The 23,584-nt window shown below is 47.7% G+C and overlaps 1 protein-coding gene across 7 annotated transcripts in view; it reads right to left on the bottom strand.

The window, feature by feature from the left end:
- The window catches only part of PHF21A (PHD finger protein 21A), a 2,009,174-nt gene that overhangs the window by 526,161 nt on the left and 1,459,429 nt on the right, over positions 1-23,584 (bottom strand). The window lies entirely within an intron of this gene.

Below are 23,584 nucleotides of genomic sequence, written 5' to 3'. Positions count from 1 at the left end.
ATTCAAAGTCTTTAAAGTCTCTTGTTCCTTTTTAGCCATTTCCAGCGCCTCATCAACAGCCTTATCGAACAGGTTGGAGTCGTCCAACGGTTTGTTGATTAATGACGCCAGAGTCCTTGGTTTGAACACAGTTCTTTAACCAGGAGTGACGTTTTAACAGGGTACCCTGGGCTAAAGTCCTTCCAGCCATCTCTGCAGCATCTAAAGTGTTCTTGAGAATGTTATGGTTCACCTGCTTACCCTCATACAATTGTAAGCAGGCGAGAATGCACTGGTTTGGGGACCTCCTGTAGGCCCTCCTACAGCAGGTTCCATTGGATATAAGAATAGCTGGCCAACAGTGTGGTGGTGTTGGCTATGCGGGTGGAATATGCTGCCACAGTAGTGATTCTCTTTCCCAGAGCATACAATGTTTTACATTCTTTGTCTGGCGGTGCCTCGCCTGTGGACAAAGCGACTCCTGCCCTCTTCCTTGTCGTGACCACAAGAGAATTCAGGTTTGGAATAACCCTAATATATAGTGGTGTCAGTAGGGAGTGGGGGGAGGGGGGGACGGGGGAGTCCATACATATGGTATCAGGGTCTGGGTTATGTGTAGGGGACAGCCAAAGCGGGTTATCAGCCGACTGGTCGTCCTCCCATCCCTACGGCTGATCAGTGGGATCAAAGGGATCATCATCCTGTAATTATGGGTCAATAGGAATTTCTTCTTGGTCTGTAAGGTCAAAGACCTCTTCATGAAGTGGGTCAGAGGTTCTCTGGAATTGTGCTATTGGTGTAGAAGGGTCCTCTTTACAAGGCCTCTTAAGAGTGAACCTCTCAGAAGAGTCTGTTGATACAACCTTCAAATTTCTCCCTGTTCCATGAGGAGGAGCCAGAAGGGTCTAGAGGAGGAATGGGCTCCTCCTCAAGACCTTTGTCCCTACAACTTTGAGATTTGTCAATAAGAGTCTTAGATAAAGACTGGGGACTCTCAGAATCATCTTTCCGCCCTTCTGGGCATTTAGACGTGTCTTTCGACATGTCTTTAGACTTGTCTTTTTGTTTACTAGCCGCCTAAACGATCTTAGCGAGACACTCGCTGATGTTCAGCTTTACTGGGAGGTGTTTGGACTGTGTAGACGGTTGTGCCATGTATTTCAACGCAATCAGGGCTTTATGCGTCAGCGCACTCTTAGGAGGCGCCTCGACGGCCTTGTTTTGGTGCTGGCGCCCTTACTTGAAGAATGCCCGGATGCATGCCGCGGTTGCAGGGAGGGCTGCCGATGACGCAATTCGAGGGAACCGTCGAGGCACCCGACATACCCGTTGGCACCTTAGTCCACTTCGACTGATCTGTCGAGGCGGTACCGGGTGTTTGTGCCATGAGTAGCAGGTGCGTCCCGGTCGCCGGGATGTACATTCCCCCATAGCAGGACTTAACGTCATGCCTAGCGGGGCCTGAAGTCATAGCGCACGAGTGCTCTGATGTAAGGTCAATGCCGTCCGAATTGGAGCCTTGGTCTTCGCTTAGATCCTCATCACATACGGCGGCTGCAGGGGAGCTACCCACGGCCTGTGACATAGGGTAGGCTGCCCACCGTTTCACTCAACGCTCCTTGATAGTCTTAGGACGCAGGATCATACAGTACTTACAGGACACGTCGTCGTGATTGAGGGGAAGACACTTATTGCACCGCCGGTATATGTCTTTCCATGGGAATTTTCCCTTACATGAAGGGCAAAATTTAAATGGTGTCCTGTCCATAGCTCAGGTATATTAAAGCAACGACAAAACCAAAGAGGCAAAGAGGGGAGAAGGAAAGACATTCTTGAAAAGAATAGAAACCCCCATACCCCACTCTCCCTACTGTATAGGCCGCCCAGAGCACCAGTCGAAGTACGTTCTTTCGCTGTCTTCGGCGGTGGTTAGGAAGCAATCGTCGAAGAGGGGACGATAATATAAATATGACCGGAGGTCAGGAAATATAACATTGCAATAAGTAAGAGCTCTGCATAAGGCGACCAGCTAGCTGGGCAGAAATAAATAATCTGAGGGACCTCGACGCGTGAGGTTTTTGGGTACACTACACGTCACGTTAGGGATAGTGTTACAGGCACACCCATGTCGACGTCCCCTTTCGATCCTCGAAAGACAAGATGCAATACTCTGCAGTTAGCACTAGATGTCAGACTATATGCACAGCATGTGATTCTAAGCAGTCACAAGCATCATAAATAAGCAATATATTACTTAACCATAACTCCTGTTCTCCAGTATAGTTAACTTTCATAGTCACATGCTGTTGTAATGTTACCCATCATGCTGGGAATCCTTGGAATGTAAAGCAATTTATTTTTAAATTTAAAAATGGCCGTCAATTTAGTGCTCTATCAGAGTCATTTTGGGTCATATTGCCCACAGCCAATTCACTGGTCTCCCTTGGTTCAACCCCCGGAGGCCTTCTAAAGATTTTGGCAAGCGCAAGTGAATGTAGCAATATGAGCCAAGAACAGCCATAAGATATCAATGCTGAAGAACTGAAGTTACAGGTAAATAACTTATTCCTTCTCCAGCATTGGATCTTTCAGATTCACATGCTGCCTGAATAGATTGCAAAGCAGTACACCCACAATACAAACAATGGGCCAATGGGCAGAGGTAAGGCTCACCTAAAGGAAATGCTAACCTCACCCAAACAGGTTGTGTGGCTCTGCCTGGCCGACTGTGGAATTCTCAGTGGAATCCCGGTCGAAACAGTAACATCTTGTGAAGGTATGTACAGATCTCCACGTGGCAGCCCTGCACATATCCAACAGGGGAATATCTTAGAAGAAAGCTGTTGTAGCCGGCAAAGCCATGGTGGAGCGGTCTCTGGGCTCATGTAGAAGAGACCTTTTAGTTTCTGACAAATAAATTCAGGAGGACAGGCAGCAAGCAAAGCAGTCTTTAGAAAGCGCATTTCCCAGGCACGCTGGACCAACAGCCATGAACAGTTGTGAAGACTTGAACAGTTTTAGTGCAGGCAACAAAGAACCTAAGGGGTCGTACGACGAGCATTCTGCAGGAGAGGAGGGAGAGTCAAAGAAGACGGGTAGCACCACCATCTTGTTTAGGTGGAATGCAAATGGAACCTCTGGCATAAATGTTAGGTTAGTGAGAAAAACAGCTTTGGGTTTGTGGAAAGTCGAATAGGGCTGGCTGCACAAGAGAGCCTGGATTTCCCCCACACATCTTGCGGCGGTGACGGCAACCAACAGAGCAGTCTTCCAGGACATATCCTTCAGGGAGGCCTTGTGTAAAGGCTTGAAAGGAGGTCCTGTGAGTTTGGAGAGGACCGCGTCTAACTCCCACATTGGAGCGGGTGCTGATAGGATGGAATGAGTGGAACAGATTCTGCAGGAATTCTTTGAGGAGCCTGTGAGACTACAGGCAAGGCGTCCCGGGGGGGGGGGGAGAGGGTGGGAACGCATGAAATTGGAAATGGCAGCAAAGTGAATCGTGATGGAAGAGTGAGCCAGACCGGCTCAAGCCAAGGACAACAGGCAAAGCAGGACATCAGACGCACGCACATAGAAGGGGTCGAGGCCCAGTAAAGAACACAAAATGGAGAAACACTTCCATTTGCTGTGTATAGCAGAAAACTGCGGAAGAAGCCCTGACTTGCCCCTGAATGTCCCGACAGTATTGAGGCAAAGATACAGTGAAAATTGTGAGAAGCCTGAGAAAGACCATGGGAAGGGGTCTTTTGATTCTAAGGTTTTGAGGTGGAACTTTGCTTTATTTGTGGACCGAGACATTTTCAATCTGGACCTTTGTGTGTTGCCTCTGAACAGGGCTCCAACCTGGGATGAGTGTCATTCCCTCTGCAAATGGTCTCTCCAGACCACTCTTCAGAAGAAGGGAGCCATTCATCTGAATTAAGCAAACTCACCAACCTCTTAGTTTAGTTAGAAATGTAAGGGAAGGAAATAGGTTTTGACACAGGACGGAGGACTATTGGTTACTGACATTCTGACATATCTTTAGTATTAAAGTTGAGGCAGGGAAATGCCACTTAGTAAGAGGGCCAGGTTGGATTTTTCCTTCATTCTTTCTCACAAATGAAAGTCTTTAGCAACAATCATGCCATCTGTGCGTCAGTCTCCTCCTTCCACACCCTTACAGTGGTATGAGTGAAACCCATGGTGTTCCCCGATTGGATCATTGCAGGCCGTATGAATGGTGTTGATCCTTACCATTGGTGGGCTTGGACTTGCTTTCAGGCAGAATACTGGCTAAAAGGTCTCCTGCAGCCATTTCCTCAGATCAGTCTACAGGCGGCTGCTCTTCTACACAGGAGCCAACTATCCTGTGTAGAAGAGCAGCCGCCTGTAGATCCGGGGACGACTCCCAAAGAGGCCCTGCATCCCTTCCTGCGTTTGTCCCAGTGAACTACTGCTGGACTACCTGATCTGCGAAGGCCGTTAGAGGGATCAACCAGTCTCGATGCATTCGAAGATCCAGCAGTTTTGAGTCTTCGGATGTGTCCCTGGACCACCTGGTGTACTGACCAGATATCCAGTGGTCCACCTCGCTAGCTCGCCGGAACTTTGTGGTCGCCAGCCTGTGGTGTAAGTTGCCTTCATGCCAAATTATTGCCTCCCACCTTCAAGGGATCCTGCTCTGGAAGGTCTTCAACTGTGACTGGAAGTATGCCTGCCATTACCTGTGTGCCATCACTGGAACTCACCTTCCCCAGTCTTGTGAAGTGTCCAGAAGAGGTCTGCATGTCTTCATCGCAAAGGGTTGCGTTCTGCTCCTGTAACCAACCAGAAGAATCCTTGCACCCATAGCCCCTGGGCACAACTCACTGGAACCAATCGCGGGAAAACCTATCTCCAGCAGTCCTCCTAAGAAGCATAACATTTGTGTCCCCTCCCCAGTTCTCCTTAGAAGAACTGGAGGTATTCCATTCCACTGCTTTTTGATCGTAATGTCTAAAGTAGTTGTACCTGAAAGATAGAAACACATTTTCACCTACCAGTAACTTTTGTTGAATCTCTTTTCTGGAACGTTTCACCAACATAAGAACTTTACCTACATCAGACACTTTCTGGGGCGAAGTATTGTGCCTTTGTAGCACAAAGTTCCACTCCACGCTTCACAGGGTTTGGACTTATGAAGTTTGAGCATATTTCTTGTGACTTAGTTCCATCTTACTGCATCACTTAATTACCTTCTTTTGTTACTGAATGCATATGTAAGAACCTATGGTGACTGTATACATGTTTATAATTGAGGGGTGTGCAATATTATCACTGCTTGTTCCAAATGCTTTGGGCCTAGAATACATATATCTAAATTGAATTATTGTGTGCTCATTGTGGATTCCTCACCCCACACTCACTCACTCTCCTGAGAATAGCCTTGACTTCTCTCCACTGCTCCCTTGATTGGGTTTTGGCTAATGTCTTAGAGTTACCCTGTTCTAGGGTGGCCTCCTAAAATCTGTCCACCAGGCAAGATTGTTAAAAAATCTGAAGATGGCCTCTGGGGTGGAGCTAAGAAGACCATTCATTTTGCTGTGGGCAAAATGACCCAACATGACTGATAGTGCACTAAAGTGTAGCAGTATTTACATTTAAAAATAAACTGCTTTACTATTTCTAGAATTCCCAGCCTAATGGCAGGGAATAGTCGTAACAGTATGTGAATCTATGAAAGATCCCATGCTGGAGAACAAATTAGGTCTTAATAATGGGCATTCTCAACATATTCTGTGAATTCTACCATGCCCACGACTTGACTATTTGTTTTACTAGCAATCTGGCACGTACGTGTCCCCCATTGCTAGTGGTCACTGTGGGGCGAAACCTCTTAAACTGGTGTCATGTATAGTCTGGCATATTGGATAAGAGTTAAAAGACACCAACATCCTGCCTACAGTGAACTTCCTTGCAGGCTGATAAAGGAGAAGAGTCGAAAGTCTGAACCCTTTCCTGTGTGGTATGGAAAAAGGCGGGTGTGAGTCTACTTCTGCTACTAGGAGTTATCTGGTTTTGGAGGGTTTGAGATCTTACTTCTGTACACTTATAACAAACACAAGTTGACACAACAATGATATTGTAATTTGGGTGTGCTCGATACACTTTATGGCACTGAGCTCCATTATGAGCCAATTGTATAGGTAAGGATAATCGTACTGCTTTGTCTGAAAAAGTGAGCTGCAGTGAAATAATGGAATCCTGCATTAGGGACACTCCTGTCACCTGCACACCTTTGGACTGAAAATCTGTCAAAATTCCTTAACTTATTATATTATAGAGTCAAGTATAGACAACATCCAAGTATTGAAACACTTAAATGTAGACCATTCAAAGAACATTGACCAAACTCTAAATGTGAATGCCATTTTGAATAACTCTAATCAGGAAGAGCTCAACGCGTTTCAGGAAGGAACTCTGCTCATAAGGAGCATAACAATGTTCAATCTTTGACACACTGTCGTATGGAACTTGCGGTTTCAGAATATTGATGATCCAGGTTTGCCAGGTCCTTGGAACTGGTGGTAGGGGACTATGATCTCCGATGATGGCAAAGATGGAACAATCGTGAACAAAAAAAAAAAATGTGTTTGGAGGTAGTGGGGAAAACTGGAGAGGGGGGGTGGAGGGTTGCATGAGGGAATGGCGCCCATAGGAATGTTATTGCAAATAACAGCATGTTGGTTCTTTAGGGTTAAAGGTAATGGTTTAGTTCTTGGAACATTTGGGTTTGTTTGTTTTTTTCTTTTGGGTCTGGACACTTACGAGTTCTTAGGCATTACCTCTCGAAAGTGTTACTCCAGAAAACTTCTCCCGATTCCCAGTTTCTCCTAGTGATGAACTCCTAGCTCAAACGACACGTGATGGTACCCCCTGATATCTCATGTCTGACCCTGAATGTTCGGGGACTAAACTCCCCAATAAAGCTGAAGGCATTAATACAAAGAATCTCCTCTCTGGAGGTAGATTTGGTTTTCCTACAACAGACCCATCTATTAAAAGGAGATGAAAAACATCTCATTACTAAAAATTGTACCTGTGCGCATATTTTGCGACCAGTGGCCTAAAAAAAACAGGAAGTAGCCATCATGGTTCGCATGAGCCTGCCATTGCGAATATTGGTCTTGCGGAATGCAGAAAGGAGATATCTGCTAACTAAGGGTCATCTGGGCGATTGCAAGCTCACACTGGGCATACTATATGGGCCTAATAAAAAGCAAGCTGAATTTCTGGGAGAAACTCTGAGACCTTGCCGGACTTAATGGAAGGGGAAATCATAATGGGGGGTTGGTGGGATGATTTCAATTGTGTGGTAGACCCAACCATAGATAAAACACTAGCCTCCAACTTCTACGCCAGGACGACTCCAACTTCTACGCAATGACGACTCGAGAGAGCTCTCCTTAATAGAGACATGGCGCTTTTTTCACTCGGGATAGGAAGACCAAGTTACTTACCCCTGGTAACGTTCTTTTTCGATTGGATGTTCCTCCCACGTATTCCTCATTTTATGATAAATATCTCTTCATCTTTGCTGCTTCGGAAAAAATGTCTGAGGGCACTGTATGCAGCATCGTCGAGTCGATGTCCCTCGAGGGTCTCTGTTCGACGTGATCCTCAGCATAAATAGCGCATGCAGCGCCCGTTGGCTTCAGTTCTGTTTTTTCCCCTATGAAGAGGAATTACCAGGCGTACCCAAGAGTGTAGGCTCACAGAAAGCGTAGTGTAAGAACACAAATTTTACGGCGGGGTAGGATGGGAGGGGCGATGAATACGTGGGAGGAACATCCAATCGAAAGAACATTACCACGGGTAAGTAACTTGTTCTTCGAAAGTATTGTGTCCTCCCATGTATTCCTCATTTTATGACAGACTCCCAAAGCAGTAATAATTTAAAGGTAGGAGTACCAATTAAATTTAGATCTAATCATGGACCGAATGGAGGACAGCTTTTGCGAAATGTTCTCCCTGACTGTAGGAAGAATCCAGACAGTAATGTTTTACAAATGCATGGATAGACGACCAAGTGGCAGCTGAACAAATATCATTGATTGGAGCACCCCTTTGAAGAGCCACAGAGGTTGCCATGCCCCTTGTGGAATGAGCCCTAAGGCTTTCGGACGGGTCCTTGCCCAATAGTCTGTAGCATTCGCCAATAGCCAGGATAATCCATCTGGATATTGTTTGGTAACTGCAAGGCCCCATTTGGGACCAGTATATCCAATAAAAAGTTGGTCAACCAGGTGAAATGTAGCCATCCGGTATATATAAAAAAGGAGCCTTTTTTGGGTCCAGTGCCCGTAGCCTCTCCTACTCCTTTCCTGGATGAAGAGTTAGATAGAACGTTGGTAAGGTAATTTCTTGTGACAAGTGGAAGTCGGAGACTACCTTCGGTAAAAAGGAAGGTTTTACCCTGAGAGTGACCTTGTCTTTATAGAATACTGTATGAGGAGGTTTGCAAGAAAGCCTGCAACTCGCTTAACCTGCAGTCTGATGTTCTTGCAATAAGCACAACCGTTTTTAATGGCAAAAGTCTTAAAGGACATGAGTGTAGGGTGTCAAGGGGAATACATTTTAAAAACGTTAGCACAAGATTGAGGTCCCATACAGGTACATAGAATGGAACTCGTGGGTATACATTAGTAAGGACCTTCAAGAATTGGACAATCAAAAGGGATCTTAAAATATAAATCCTCCTCTGAGGAGCGCTTGAAAATGGAAAGCGCTGCTAGGTAACCTTTAATGGTTCCAATCTGGAGCCCCAGATTGGCTAAATGTAGCTGAAAAGAGAGCACCATAGGTGTGTCACATAGAAATGGGTCCACAGTCTTATCCTTACACCAGTTGCTTAACTTATTCGAACAACAACGATACAAAGATTTAGTTGCTGGCCTTCTGGCCGAAAGCAAAATCTCCATTACGTCATCTGGGAGGTCCCAGAACTTGTATCTCAGCATTTTAAAAAACATGCGTGAAGGCTGAGTGTCTTGACCTCTGGATGGAGAACCCAACCTTCCTCTTGTGAGAGAAGATCCTGTCTTTGTGGAAGACTTATTGGAGGGCAGATGGACATGTTCAGAAGGTCCGGGTACCACGTCCTCCTGGCCCAACCTGGGGCAATCAGGATCATGGATTTCCTGAACTTTCTCAACCGCCTGATCATATGAAGAATGACGGGCAATGGAAGAAACACGTACAGGAGTGGAAACCTCCAGTCCACCACAAGGACGTATCCTATAGCTCCTCTTAGGGGAAATTCCCAGGAGCACTTTTGGTTGACAATGGTCACAAACAGATCCACTTGAGGGGTTCCCCAAAGGGTGAAGATCTCTTGAAGGACTTCCTCAGCTAGTTCCCAATCGCGGGAGACTGTGCTCTGCCTGCTCAGAGCGTCCGCCGCTGTGTTTTGCTCTCCGGCTAGGTGAACTGCCAACAGATTACTTCTTGTATTGCCCAGAACCAGAGCAGCAGTGCCTCTCTGCACAGTGGTAGTGACCCTACACCTACTCTCTTGTTTTATTTATTAAAACCTTTATTTTTGGGATTTGTATACATAAACATAACAGTTAAGTACGAGAAGAAGGTTAATGCTCAGCCCCCGCCCCACCCCTCCCACCCGCGTCCCCTCCCCCCTAAAAGGTTCAAGGTCGGAGACTGTTCTATAGCTGACTTTAATCAGTCACTGCGGTGCTGCCGGCATTTGTGGCATCCGATCGGCAGGGTTACTTGCTTCGCTCACTGCATTCTGTGTGTCTGTGTGGGCGGGTGAGCTGCCTGGTCTTGTTAGCAGATAGTTTACAAAATGGATTCCAGAAGTCCGGTGGTCGGGCGTGAAACGGCAGCAATATCGTGGCAATATGTCACGTCCCTGAGCCACTGAGACTGTCGGAGGAGGACCTCGGCTCCATGACATGGCGATTTGTCGTTTTGCCAGAACTAGCAGCAGGCTAACCAGCTTCTTGGAAGCCGGTTGCATTTCACGGGTGTACCCATAATGGTCAACATTGGGTTACTGGTGATTGGCTCTCCAGCAATATCTGATGATGTGGTCAGCACCCCGTCCCAAAATTGCCCGACTGGTGGACATTCCCATGCTAGGTGCAAGAAGTTGGCAGGGGTGCCCCTGCACCGCTGACATGTCGGAGAAATGGAGCCCTGGTAGCAATGGAGTTTGCTCGGTGTGAGGTAGGTCTGATAGAGATAATTGAAGTGAATCAGCTTTAGCCTCGAGTTCAGCGCAATCCTTTGGGTCTGCCGTTGAATGCAAGACCATTTGGCATTGTTGATTGCGTGGGCCAGGGACTTTTCCCATCTCACTTTAGAGGTCATTGGTTGGTGTGATGTAACGAGTAATTATTTGTAGATAGTTGAGACCAGTCTCCCTTCGCCGCTTGCTTGTATGACTTCATGTAATAGCCGCCACATGGGTGGTCTTGCTGGAAACATTCAAAACTGCTCTCTGAAAGCGTGACGAAGTCTGAAGTGCACACAAATATCCAGCACTGCGACTGTGCAACGGCATTTAACCTGTTGGAGTGTCATAAAGCTATCCTCAATAAACCAATCATCTATTGTGGTAATTTAGAGTTTGCTCGCAAGGTGGTGGTACACTGTTTCAGTGGTTATCGGCAATCCTGGAATAAACTTTGCCGGCAGGAGTGGGGAGTATCTGCACGTGATACCTTGTTTCTGTGCTATCCTTTTCCAGATATCATATGTGATCAGCATTATATTCATGGTTTTCGGCGGGACCGGTTGTTTTCCCATGATCACAGCTCTCAGGAGATTGGGGGTAGCAAGGGCCCTTCCAATCCGGACGTGCAGTCTAATAAATTTAGGGGCCAGACCGCCCTTTGCAATGGGTTGAATATATGTGGAGTACGCCACCCTCGCCGGCTTGAATTCGATTAGGGTCTTCAGGCATGTGGGGGGTCATGTTGCTGGGCACCCCCGTTTTCCTTTTTTTTTTGGTGTGCCGGGGCTGAGTTTTCAGTGGTGCAGGGGGAGCGTGAAGGGTACCGCTGGGTCTGCCTTTGTGGGCAATGTTGTGGCGGTCAGCAACTGGGGGGGGGGCCTGAGGCACGCCAGCCTTTTGAAGAGCTCCTCAGTCTGGGGCCCCGCGGGGTTGGGAGAAAGCAGCAGGGAGCGCAGGCTGTGCTCTCACTTGATGTGTTGCAGGACTTCTCGCTCTCGGCAGCAACGTTAATCTGTCTTGTTTCGGGATACAGTTTCGGCCGGCACTCTCACCAGTGCGGGCGGGCTCCTGACTGCCTCTGCCCCGCGCGCACCCTGGCCTCGGCCGTGCCTCCACACGCATGCCACCAGGGGCTCCTCTCCGCTGCCTCGATCCTGCGGCTGCGCGCCGCACCACAGACTCGTCCACCTGTCTCCATCCAGGGTGCAATTTGGCCAGGCCAAGTCTCAGCAGCAGCGATCGAGGAAGCCGGGTCGCCCACCCTCCAACGTCAGAGCAGCTATTGCTCCGGGCCGCCCCATGGCCTCCTCTTCTCCTCCCACTGGGGCCGCTTCTCTTGTTCGCTTAGCGGGACCATCAGGCCCACCATCTGCTGTAACTCGGCGTCAGGGGCTTATTGCACCTTCCCAACCAGTTCCAAGCGGCCTATTGTGCTGAGAGCACCGATATTACAGGATTTTGGTGGGGGTCCAGCACAGAGCTCCTTAGTGAGTTGCCATCTTGGATGGCTCACTAGCGCCCTCTCCATCCTCTCTTTTTGAGGTAGAACATGGCCACTGTGTTATCCGTCATTATCAGGACATTCTGTTACCATAAGGAAGGCAGGAAGGCTTTCAGCGCTAGTCTGATCGCCCTCAGCTCCAAAGGGTTGCTATGTAGTTTCGACTCCGATGGAGACCAACGACAGCTGATTGTCAGATCATTGGTGTGGGCTCCCCACCCAGTGAGTGAGGCGTCCGTCACTACCGTTATCTCTGGCCATAGCTGGCAAAAAGATTCTCCCTTGAGAATGTTGTCTTTGCAATCCCACCACAGAAGGTCCTGAAAAACTATGGGGAATTTTTTTCACTTCTCCCAAGTCCAAGATGGGTCGCACTCCTCTGTCCTTTTTCGGAATTAGGAAATATGGGGAGTACCAACCCTTGTTCCACTCCGCTACAGGTACCGGTACTATAGCACCTTTCTCTAGCAGGTCCAAAATCTCCTGCATAAGGAGCGGGTCTGGAAACATCAAAGAGTTGTTCCCCGGTGGATGACTGAGGAGTGTGTAGGAAAGGCAGGCAGTAACCTTGGGCAACTGTTTCCAATGCCCAAGCATCTGAAGTAACCTGCCATTCTGTCAGATGTTAAGTTAACTTGCCTCCTACTGTTGTCTTGTGTAGTAAGACCTCAGAGCGGTTTTGGTGCGGCTGACGCAGATGCTAAAGACAAGGCAGCAGCTGCGGATGCAGACTTGGGTACCTTTGCCACATCAACCACAGGTGAATCGTCTCTGGCCCCTTTGAGCTGACTGTCCTCTGCCTTTTCCGAAACCGAAGTAAGCAAAAAGGACCTACCCCTCCAGGGCGTACCTGTGGGGCGGCTTGTAGTTTGTCGAATTGCAGCTCCAAGGGATTTGGCCGTCGCTTTGAAAGTTTGCCACTTCTCCAAACTGTCATCAGCTTTTTTTACCAAATAGATAGGTGCCGTCAAAGGGCATATTCAGAAGTCTGGATTGCACATCAGGAGCAAAGCCAGATTTCCGCAACCAGGCAAATCTGCGGATTGTGGTACTAGCTGCCATGGCTCTGCTGATGCTGTCAACAGAGTCGAGACCGGTTTGGAGGGACTCTCACATCGCATCCCTCCCGTCCTTGATAATGCTCAAGAAACCGTCTCTCCTCCCCTTTGGGGAGGTGGTCAGCCGCCATTGAAGCACCCTCCCAAAGGGTGTAACTGAATCTTGCCAGCGTGCAAGTGGCATTAGCAGACATAAGAGCCATGCTGCATGGTGTGAAGACCTTCTTGGCCTTGGCGTCAAATATCTTGTCACAATCCTGTGGAATTGTGGGTTATGACGATTGACTGTCTGATGAAGTAGCAGCTTGGACTACTAGACTCTCTGGAGTCGGGTGTTTAGATAGATAAGGAGTTTTTTACTGACTGCAGGAATTACTTCTGATTCTCCCAATTTGTGGTAACTTTTTTCTGCAAGGCTGTATGGAAGGGAACTATAGGGTCTTCTTCAGGTCCCTTATCTAAAATGTCCATTAGGCTATCTTGGTCAAAAGAGGGTGTGGGTCTCGTCCACCCCATGTACTCCATTGCCCTGTTCATAAGTAACCTATAGTTTCCCTCTGCATGGTCACCAGGCCCCGGTTTACTAAAATCTACCTCTGGAGAGGTATCAATACCAGACCTCCTGTAAGGATTCTTGCAGATCCTTTAGCCTGACCTCTTCTGGTATAAATGCTTCTGGTAGAGAAGGTCTTGTAGGTTGTAGACCAAAAGGCCTTTCTGAGTCGGCGTCTTCCCCTTCTTCATATATGGAAGATAAAGCCCTGAAATAATCAGAGCGTGGAAGAGGTGTAAAACTCATCTCCAGTGATGAGGGGGCTAGATTAGTCATCACTGGTCGAGAAAGACTCAAAATCATCGAGGTAGACGTCATAGGTCTCAACGTAATTGTGAAAGGCGTCGATGTACTCGAAATTGACCTCTATGTTGTCTAGGGATTTGGGATTTTATTCGATGTCACCAATGTGGTCGATACCGGTCTCGACATTCTCGAAGGAGACTGATGCCTCGGGTGTGAACGGCGTCGAAGGGGCACGAGGCGTTGGTAATTTCTTCTTCGATGAAGTTGTCGATGACGCAGATTTGGGCTTCAGGTAAGGTCGACGTCTTCTGCGTCGAAGAGGCTTTTTCTCTACTTGAGGGTTCACGACGCTCTCGGAGTATGTTTTACCGAGGTCGATGACTCACAGCTTTTATGTTTATCTGTTTTTTTACCTGGGGCATCGCCTCTAGGTATCCGAGGGGGAGGGGGAAGGCTGCGTTCTCGAAGACCCTTAATATTTTTAAATGAAATTCCTCCCACTGAGCCAGTGAGCTGTACTTTGTGGTGCAAGCAACTTTTTCTGGGGAACTGGAAGACGAAGATAAGGGAGATCTATGATGCCTCTTATGGATGAGTGGTGTGATCCACTCCGAGACCTCGAACGGGAATGCTCTCTTTTTCGATGAGGAGCTGACCGTCTTGACTCGTCAGAGGTCAATTTTGAAGGGGTAACAGATTCAACTGTCTTACCTTTCTCCAGCTTCCCCCTACTCTCCCTCAAGGCTTTCACCGTCATAGAAAGACATTCTTCACACTCTGAACATGGGTGCTCTGGGCCCAGGCACCATAGACAGATCCTGTGACGATCAGTCAAAGACATTTTTCCCACAATACCAGCATTATTTAAAGCCGGATCAGGGCGGCGATGGAGCTGACGAAGATGCCATTGTGGACCGAAGATTTGTTTTTCTTCACAAAATTTCTTTGAGGTTTTTTGATTCACTTAGGAACCGAGTGTTACATCTCCAAGGCATAAGAAGCGCAGAAAAACAGAACTGAGCAACGGATGCTGTACGCGACTATTTATACCTATGATGATGTCGACGCCGATACTAAGGCCTCTGAGGGATATCGACGCGCAGCGCTCACTACTGAAAAAGACTGGCCAGCAAGCTGCAAATGAATATCAAAGATAAGGAATACGTGGGAGGACACAATCCATTAGAAAAACACAGCTGGAACACATGATACCTGTACACGGATTGGCTTTTGGAACCACCTTGTTCTTGGTTCAGGAAAATGAAAGACTAACAAGGATTTACTTCAACCATCCGGGGTAGATTGAAACATGGCCTGAAACAAGTCCTACACTAATCTAAAGAAAAACTGTACATCGGTAGACAAACTAGGGTTTTGGAACATTAGCTGTTAAGTTCAACTCAAACAGGATAAGCAGGAGAGAACAGAGAGGGCTAACTTGTCCTTGCTTGCTAGCTGTCCTAGTACAAGTAGGCACGTTTTCATAAAGCACATCAGCACATCCGCTAGGGCATTCCTGATTTTGGTGAACACTTGAGGTGCAGAGTTCAACCCAAATGGGAGAGCTGCATAAAGGAAAGGTTGGCTCATCGCCAAACACAATAAGAATTTGCACTAGAGTTGCCAAACTTGTTGAAGCTATGCGTCCTTCAGGTCCTATTGAGCATAGCAACTTCCCAAAACAAAGGGACTCTAATCTGGACTGGCATCAATATCCTGAAGTAAGGTCCAGCACTGGCCTCAAGGCCTACTTGGTTATTTTTAAGATAAAGAAGCAGGAATATTAACCCAAGACCCTGAGAAGGGGCTGGAACCATCTTCATTGCTAGCACAAGAAGCAGTTTTGACACATTCAGATACATTGGTGGGGAGCTGCAGCAAACCAGAATTAAGATGCGGACCAGAGGACATGGTTCAACTTTAGTTAATTTAAATGAAAAGAAATGCCTCACTGGCCCTACTGATAAATGGGTATTACCTTCCTAAGAAACTAAAACAAAGGTGCTTGTCAGAATGTCTAAATAACCAAACCACAGTCCTAACCGGTCTCATTATCTGGCCCTACAACTAACTGAAAATAAACAAAACAAAGAAACAGGCTTTCACCCTGGGCTTCTTTTTAGCTGACCCTATCTGCTCCACACAATGTTCAAAAATAAATGTTCCTCCCAGGACATGGTTCTTGCCTGGGTTCCGGCAATAGTTCTTAGAAAGAAAATCCCAATCTTTCTCAGTCCTTCGAATAAAAAAATGTCACAGTCTTTAACAACTTTCATTCACCAAAGCGTTATTTCTTTTACCCAGTCGAGTATTCAACTAATCCCCCCTCCCTCCACCAAAGTCTTATGTTGAAGCCCACCTCGCTGCCGCAAGATTTCCCACTCCAGGGTAGGCTGGACGTTAGACTTTGCCACTCCATATTCTTATTGTCTTGATTCTGTGTCCCCAGCGACCCACCTCAGTTCTGATGTTAGCTATGCATGGGCTCTTTAGCTCCTGGACTTCCTTGCTTTGCTTTCCATCAGATATTGTGCTCCTGTCTCCTCTTGGGACTTGGCAATCTGTTCTCTGTAGACTACATTCACAGTGCAGAGTTTGGGTATCGCTCTCCAAACAATCGACGGCCCACTTACCTTCTTCCTGGGTGGCCCACGTACCTGCTTTCTCGTGGCGCTTCCACCAGGGAGGGTTGGTGATGCCCGTCAGCAGCACTCATCTCTGCGTGCCATTTGGTTGCTTCTGGTTGTGGTGGCCTTACCGATGCATGGCGCGCTCTCTCTGTAGTTAGCAGTACGTGGGATGCAGAGCTTCCGCACCTGGCTTACCTGGATTTGGTGGTGTTTCGCAGGCCCACCACGTCCTCTGCGGGGTCCCGGATGTAGGCCCATTGTTTCCACGCAGCGCATCATCTCCCCTGTCACTCAGCTCTGCGTCAGGGAATCACCTCATCCAGGTGAGGACTTCAGTATTTTTATAGTCGTCTCAGTAATGAGAGTTAACAGGCTTCTGATTATAATAGGTGGAGTCTCATGAGAGTCCAGGATTGGTGTCAGTCAAATAAAAGACTATCACCTTTACCACTTCTGTGGTTCCCATACAGGCGGAGAGTACAGATTTTATAGGATTTCTTACCTTAGGGAGTCCTTGTCCACAAAGAGGGAGTCACTTCCAGTGAGGTCCCGTTTGCCCAAACCTCTAGGGAGGGCCTTGCAAAGTGGGCTCACCTGCCTACTCTCAATGGGGGTGACTCCGCATTGGTGAAAAGAGATGAATACTCTGGATTTGTCACAGAGCTGAATTGCGGGGGGTGGTAGGAACAGCTTTTCGAGGGAGCTTAACCTCACTGAAACCATAAACAGCAGCCAACAGTTGGAAAAATAGTGACGCCAAACCTTTAGCTGCAGTGCTAGCCTGCCGCCAACTGGAGACTCATGAACCCAGATGCCAACATAATGTTTTTTTCAGTGGCCGAGGCTGTCCGGGAGAGGGTGGTTCGGGCAGGGGACAAGAAAACCCGGTGGTCTTCCTGCTATGCGTGCTGAGAGGCATGTCAGGCTGGCAAAGTTTTCTCTCTGGGCAACCGCTGAAAGCCTGAAACCGGGTGTTAAGTTTATGTAATACTCTCTGGTGAGGGCTGTACAACCACCAACCTTACTGAAGGGAATAACACCTGGAACAAAAGGGAAGCCAAACCACTCTTAAAGCTAAGTTACATATACAGAGCGACAAGGCTTTAGTTCAAATAAGTACTTGACACACAATACACAGTATTAAAATAAATCTCAGTGTATGTATTAAATCAGTAATGTCTTTGAGGACTCTACTATTTCCACCCCACCCCTAATACTTTAATATGGGTCCACTATCCCAGATAGGCACACAAAATATAGTATAGTGCGTTAGGGAGGAGAAAATTGGAACAAGGCAGTCAAAAAAAAACAGTACACCATATAGTACAATCTTAAAGACAGCCCACTCTTGCAATATATGATAGACCCTATACCTGCCTACACCTGGTAGTAAGCACACAACACTGATTAGGGGGTGCGAGGAGAGAAAAGGGACCCAACATTTTACCACACAGAAACAGTCATAAAGGGCATAGAACCAGCACACACTCCACATTAATTATGGCTTTCCCAAGACATAGTATTTGAAAAATACAAATGCATAAATAATTAAAAACAGTGCTTTGGGGAAGGAGGTAAGATGCATACAGCGCAATAAAATTCAGGGAAAAAATGTTAGAGACAAAAAGTAGCAACAGTATAAACATGCATTCAGTTAGAGGAGCAAGTCTTTAAAAATACATTTCACTTCCCTCCTACCCAGTTCTTCACTTCTAACTTGAAGCAACTTGTGTATAGGCTTATACATTTTTTTTAAAAAATACACTTTATTTTTAAACTACAAATAATTCATGAACCTTTTGTGAGCCCAGGGAAATGTCCAGAAGGAGGCAAGTTCCTCCCCCAAATCACTTTAGGAGAATTACTGGTGGTACTATGCTGTCAATTTTCTGTTGGTCGGGAGGCAGGAGTGGGGCTTCTGCCAACTCTTGTAATTGACAGAACATCCTTCTGTAGAGGAACACCTGACTTTCCACCAGAATGCAGTACCAGGACCCCCACCAGGAGACAACTGTTGGATTGGCTCTCCTCCGGGACTGTAAAACATAGAAACATGGCTCTCTTATCAGATCATGGTAGGAGCGAGCAGATAAGGGAAAGTCGTCCTTCCCCTCTTATTAGGTGGGGTAAGCTCTTGGGGAGGAAAGCATGGATCTGCAACCTCAGGAGCAGCCAGTAACTTCATAGACAGGCCACCAAGGTCTCTGTCCGTTTGCTTGACAGAAGAGACCACGAGAGAATTAATCGGAGGCACAACCACAGGATGTCCAACAAATACTGGTGGTGGAGGGCTACTAACCAACAACTCCTTTAGAATCACGAGGCCCATCATCTGTGGGTACTTCAGCAGCGCTGTAACTATGAAAATACCTGTCCTCACAATCCGATCTACATTCCAAGGACCTCCCAGTAGTAGAGGCCAACTACCATGTGGAGGTTTACAGATGGTCTGATTTCCTGAATGGTGCAGTCTACTGGTCCAAGAACCTCAAAGCGGATAAGAACGGAGGGTATGGGGTACAGTGAATGGAGGACAATTGCACAGCGGCCCTGGAATCTTGCTTGGATATAGACAGAGGCAGCTTAACTGGGGTTTGCCCCCGGTCGACATGCCATTCTTTGGGCCTCACTGCCATCTGAGGGGGGAGGATCAGGACAAATGTACCCATGACTTCAAGTTTTTTGCTTCCGCTTGCTGCTTTGTCCACCATCTTTTTTATTGTGGTATAATGCATATAGTAATGAGAGTGGAACTCCGGCGCGGAGCCCTTGGTATTAGTCTTCGGGGAACCCAAAGGACACCTCCTGGTGATGGCTCTAGGCGAGCTTCGGGAGGTGCAGCACCCTTGGATCCTGAAACCCCATGAAACCCCATGTGTGAAGGTGCCTTGAAACACTTGTGTATAGGCGCGCTATAAATGCCATATCATATCTCATAAGGTGTCCCTTTGGGCATAGGCCAGGTCAGAGATCATGGAAGTCCCTCAGCCTGTGCTCGGATAGCAACCCTGCTGGCTTTGGAGGATACCCTGGTGAGGCGGGATCAGGCGGGTCTAGGATTCGAAGGACCTCACCTAGCAGAGGCACTAACTAGGAGGTTGTGTCCCTGCAAAAATGAATGACCACTTAACCTTGGGTGCCTTCTACTTCTTGCGGACGTAATCCATCAAATGGGCTGGAGAAGACCTAGAAAAGATTCTTTTTCCTCACTGTAATCCGTTCTTTCGAGCTCACAGAGACCATGTTGCAAGCATGTTCAGGCTCCGGGCACTCTAAGCAGTGTGTGTGGGGATCCAAAGCCAGAAAGGGACCATTGCAAGACTTGCAGTAAGAAGCCAGACGAAACTGACTTGGAGCTGGGGACCGGAGGAGGCGAAGTACATTGAAAAAAACTAAGGGTCAGTATCTTGCAAAGAGAATGAAAAGCAACAAGTGCCCAATTGTTTTAAAAAAAAGCAACTTTTGCAGTGCATATGGCTCAGATGGAGAGATGCTCAACAAGTATAGATGAAAGGGTATGCGGAGCAGAAGTATCTTCAGTGGCATATTTAGGCTTTCTGCTGCACTAAGCACAAATAAGTGAATACTACCCCCTCCCCACTTTACCCCACCTGTGCGAGACTGCACCTTTGCCAGCTTCCACCCCTTCAACAAACCCTGTCCGCGTTGTCCAAACTAAGCCCCTTTTGGCTAACATTATAAGAACGTTGCAGGGATTAGAAAGTTATTGCTTCCTCTCTATTAATTCAAGATTGTCATCTTCTATGTTATGTTAGTTGAAAGAGTGCTTTGAGATCTCTGCTGCCCAAGAGTAGAAGGCAGTGTTTTCTACAGTTGAGTGCATTAGAGGTACTTGTCAGGGATAATTGTTTACTTTGGGTTAGAACCGAAAGCAAACATTTCGAGGAAGGGTCACAATGCCTGCCCCCAGACATTCGGAACCGGTCCATCTGTCCAGGGAACAGGCACCCAAGAAGACACAGGAATCCCCAAAACTCTGCCTCGGGGATTTATGGGTTCAGTCCTGGCGCCATAGGCGCCAGGCTCATATTGCCAACTTTAAACCATGCAGGTCATCCTGCAAAGAACTCACGTACAGGCCATCATGAGGCCATGAAGGGACTACTTTCCTTTAGGAACAATTTTTCTGCTTGGGTGTGGTACTGGAACTTCTTACCTGGGAACTACTTTTTTGATGCTATTTAAACCACACCCGAAGAACAGCACACGCTTTGCGTTATTCTGCATTTTAGCAGCGTAACGCTCACCATGTCTGCAGTCCAGCATCCAGTCTACAGCCACACCCGTCTTGTGTCCAGAGCCAATCCTAGAGAAGGGAATAGTTTCTTACCTGTAACTCCATTTCTCCAGCATTGGTATCTTTCATGGATTCACATGCTTAGAATATTCCCCGTCGTCAGACTGGGACCCCTCGGTACACACATATAGCCTTTTCCAATAGGAAAACTTCCGACACTTTTGTGTCCTATCTACGTCCTTTTAGGACCCGCCTACGCCTGCTCCGTTGGCCGTCCCCGTATAAGAGGCCCGCCCCCGCGGTTCCCCTTCAGATTTCGGCCCCTCCAAAGTAGGAAGGGTTAAATTTATCAATCAAATACATTACATTCCGGGGAGGTTGGCGGGCGCATGTGAATCCATGAAAGATACCAATGCTGGAGAAATGGAGTTACAGGTAAGAAACTATTCCCTTCTCCAGCATTGGATCTTTCATGGATTCAAATGCTTAGAATAGATTGTATAGCAGTAACACTTGAGACGGCGGTGAGAATGTAATGTAATATACCCTAAACATACTACACAATGCATATGTACAGTAGGAATAAGCTACCTCATATGACCTTACCCACATAAAACAAACTGTCATTAAAAAGGTAGACAACAGATTCTCCACAGCGTGGAGCTTACCTTACTGAAACAGATGGTGCAGGACAGCTCTTCCCATCTGCACCTCGTCCGCATGCTGCCTGGCAAGGCACTAGTTGCGGGTAAACGTGTGGGGCACTGACCATGCCGCAGCTTGGCATATGTCCGTCAACGGAATTCCTGCCCATAAAGCTGTTGAGGAGGACATCGATCTTGTAGAATGGGCTCTAGGATGTCCTTGCAGTGGCCTTCCGGCCTTAGAGTGACAAAACGCAATCGTCGATGAGACCCATCGAACCAATCCTTGTTTAGAGATTGCTTTTCCTCTCGTCGACGGACCATATGCGACGAACAGTTGTCTAGTAGACCTGAATTCCTGTGTAAGATGTAGGTAAAATTTCAGAGCCCTCTTAACGTCCAGGGTATGAAGAGCTTTTTCTGCTGCCGATGATGGTGTGGCGAAGAAAGTAGGGAGAACAATGGACGAGTGTTTGTGATACACTGTCGGAACATTTGGGACGAACATAGGATTAGTTGCCAGGACTACTTTGTCCTTAAAGAATCTTAGGTATGGCGGGTCTACGACCAGCGCTTGCAGTTCTGAGATTCTTCTAGCTGATGTGATAGCAATCAAGAATGCCAACTTCCACGAAACTAATTTTATGTCGGACGTGGCCATAGGCTCAAAAGGCGGTTTCATTAAGCCTGCCAACACTGTGTTGAGACTCCAAGTTGGAGGTAAACGTTTTTCCGGGGGAAAAGCTCGAAATAAACCCCTCATGAAGTGTTTTACAAGTCTGTCGCTAAATAGAGGAGACGACTGCCTTTTCCTTGTGAACCTCGAGATGGCCGCCAGGTAAACCTTTATCGATGTGAAGGATAATCCCCTCTCCGCCAAGAGGAGCAGGTAAGGTAGAACTTGTTCCGGCATCACCGACAACGGTTGTAGGCCCTGTTGTCCCCTACACCATTCACAGAACCTCCGCCACTTATAGGAGTAGGATTTGTTTGTAGAAGGGGCTCTAGCCGCCTGCAGAATTTTTTGACAACCCTCCGAAACGTCTAAAGCACCGAACTCCGAAAAGTCAGGAGCCAGGCTGCAAGGTTGAGACTGTCCGGGTCGTGATGCCACACCGTGCCTTTGTCCCGGGATAGTAGGTTCGGGACTTTCGGAAACCCTATGGGATGTTCCAGCGACAGGTGAAGCAGGTCGGAGAACCACGGTTGCCTTGGCCAGTATGGTGTCACTAGAATTACCCGGCAATTGTATCTGCGTATCCACTGTATTGTCCTCCGTATGAGGGGGAACGGGGGAAAAGCATAGAGGAACATGTCCGTCCATGGGAAGGAGAATGCCTCCCCCCTGGAGCCCTCTTAAGGCCATCTGCTTGCGAATTGCTCGCATTTCTTGTTGTCTTTGGTCGCGAAGGCGTCCAGAGGGGGGTGACCCCCATTTCTCGAACACTTTCATCAGGTGAACTGTGTCCATTTCCCACTCGTGTATCTGGGCCATGCTTCTGCTGAGGGAGTCTGCTTGGGAGTTCCTCACTCCTGGAAGGTGATGAGCCACGATGGAAATTTTGTGCTTTAATGCCCAATGCCATGTTTTCCGGGCTTCTATGGAAAGAGTTCTTGATCGCGTCCCTCCTTGTTTCCTCAGATAAAACATGGCCGTTGTATTGTCGGTCAGTATTCGTACTCGCGAGCCCTGGATGTGTGGTAGGAAAGCCTTCAAGGCCCATCGTACTGCTCTGAGCTCTAACACGTTTATGTGTAGGAGTGACTCCGTTGGAGACCAGCGACCTTGCGTTTGGAGAGCACCCATGTGAGCTCCCCATCCGGTTAGGGGCGCATCCGTGACTATGGTTCGCTGAAACTTTGGCTCCTGTAGGGGTACGCCGTTGTTCAGATTGTGGAAACTCTGCCACCACTGAAGGGCCCAAAGCAGCTTGTCGTCGTAGATGGTTATCTTGTCTGACCACGATCCTTGAGCCTGCGTCCATCGGTCCGCGAGGAATTCCTGGACTGGCCTCATGAATAGGCGACAGTTTTCCACCAGAGGGATGCAGGATGCCATGGCCCTTAGGCCCGAAACGTATTTTCTCACTGAAATCTTGGTGTTTCGCCGTAGTCGGCATGCTTGCTGATTGAGTCTTGAGGTTCTGTCGAGAGAAGGTTTCACTAGCCCTAACTGGGTCTCGAACTGTGCCGCCAGGAATACCAGCGATCTCGATGGCTGCAGAGAGGATTTTTCGAAGTTTATGGCGAATCCCAGCTGTTGTAGAAGCTGCATGGTGGCTTGTAAACTTGTGTTGGTCGACGCTGGGGAGGATCCCTTTACCAGCCAGTCGTCGAGGTATGGGTATACATGGTGGCCTTGCTTCCTTAGCCAGGCCGCTACTGGAGCCAGGCATTTCGTGAACGTTCTGGGGGAGGTCTTGAGCCCAAAAGGAAGAACCGTGAATTGGTAGTGAGTCCGCCCTATTACAAATCTTAGGAATTTCCTGTGTT

Source organism: Ambystoma mexicanum, chromosome 11 (genome assembly GCF_040938575.1).
Source record: "Ambystoma mexicanum isolate Mex_15411 chromosome 11, UKY_AmexF1_1, whole genome shotgun sequence".
In the NCBI taxonomy this organism is placed as follows: domain Eukaryota; kingdom Metazoa; phylum Chordata; class Amphibia; order Caudata; family Ambystomatidae; genus Ambystoma; species Ambystoma mexicanum.
This window is presented reverse-complemented; position numbering and strand designations above follow the sequence as displayed.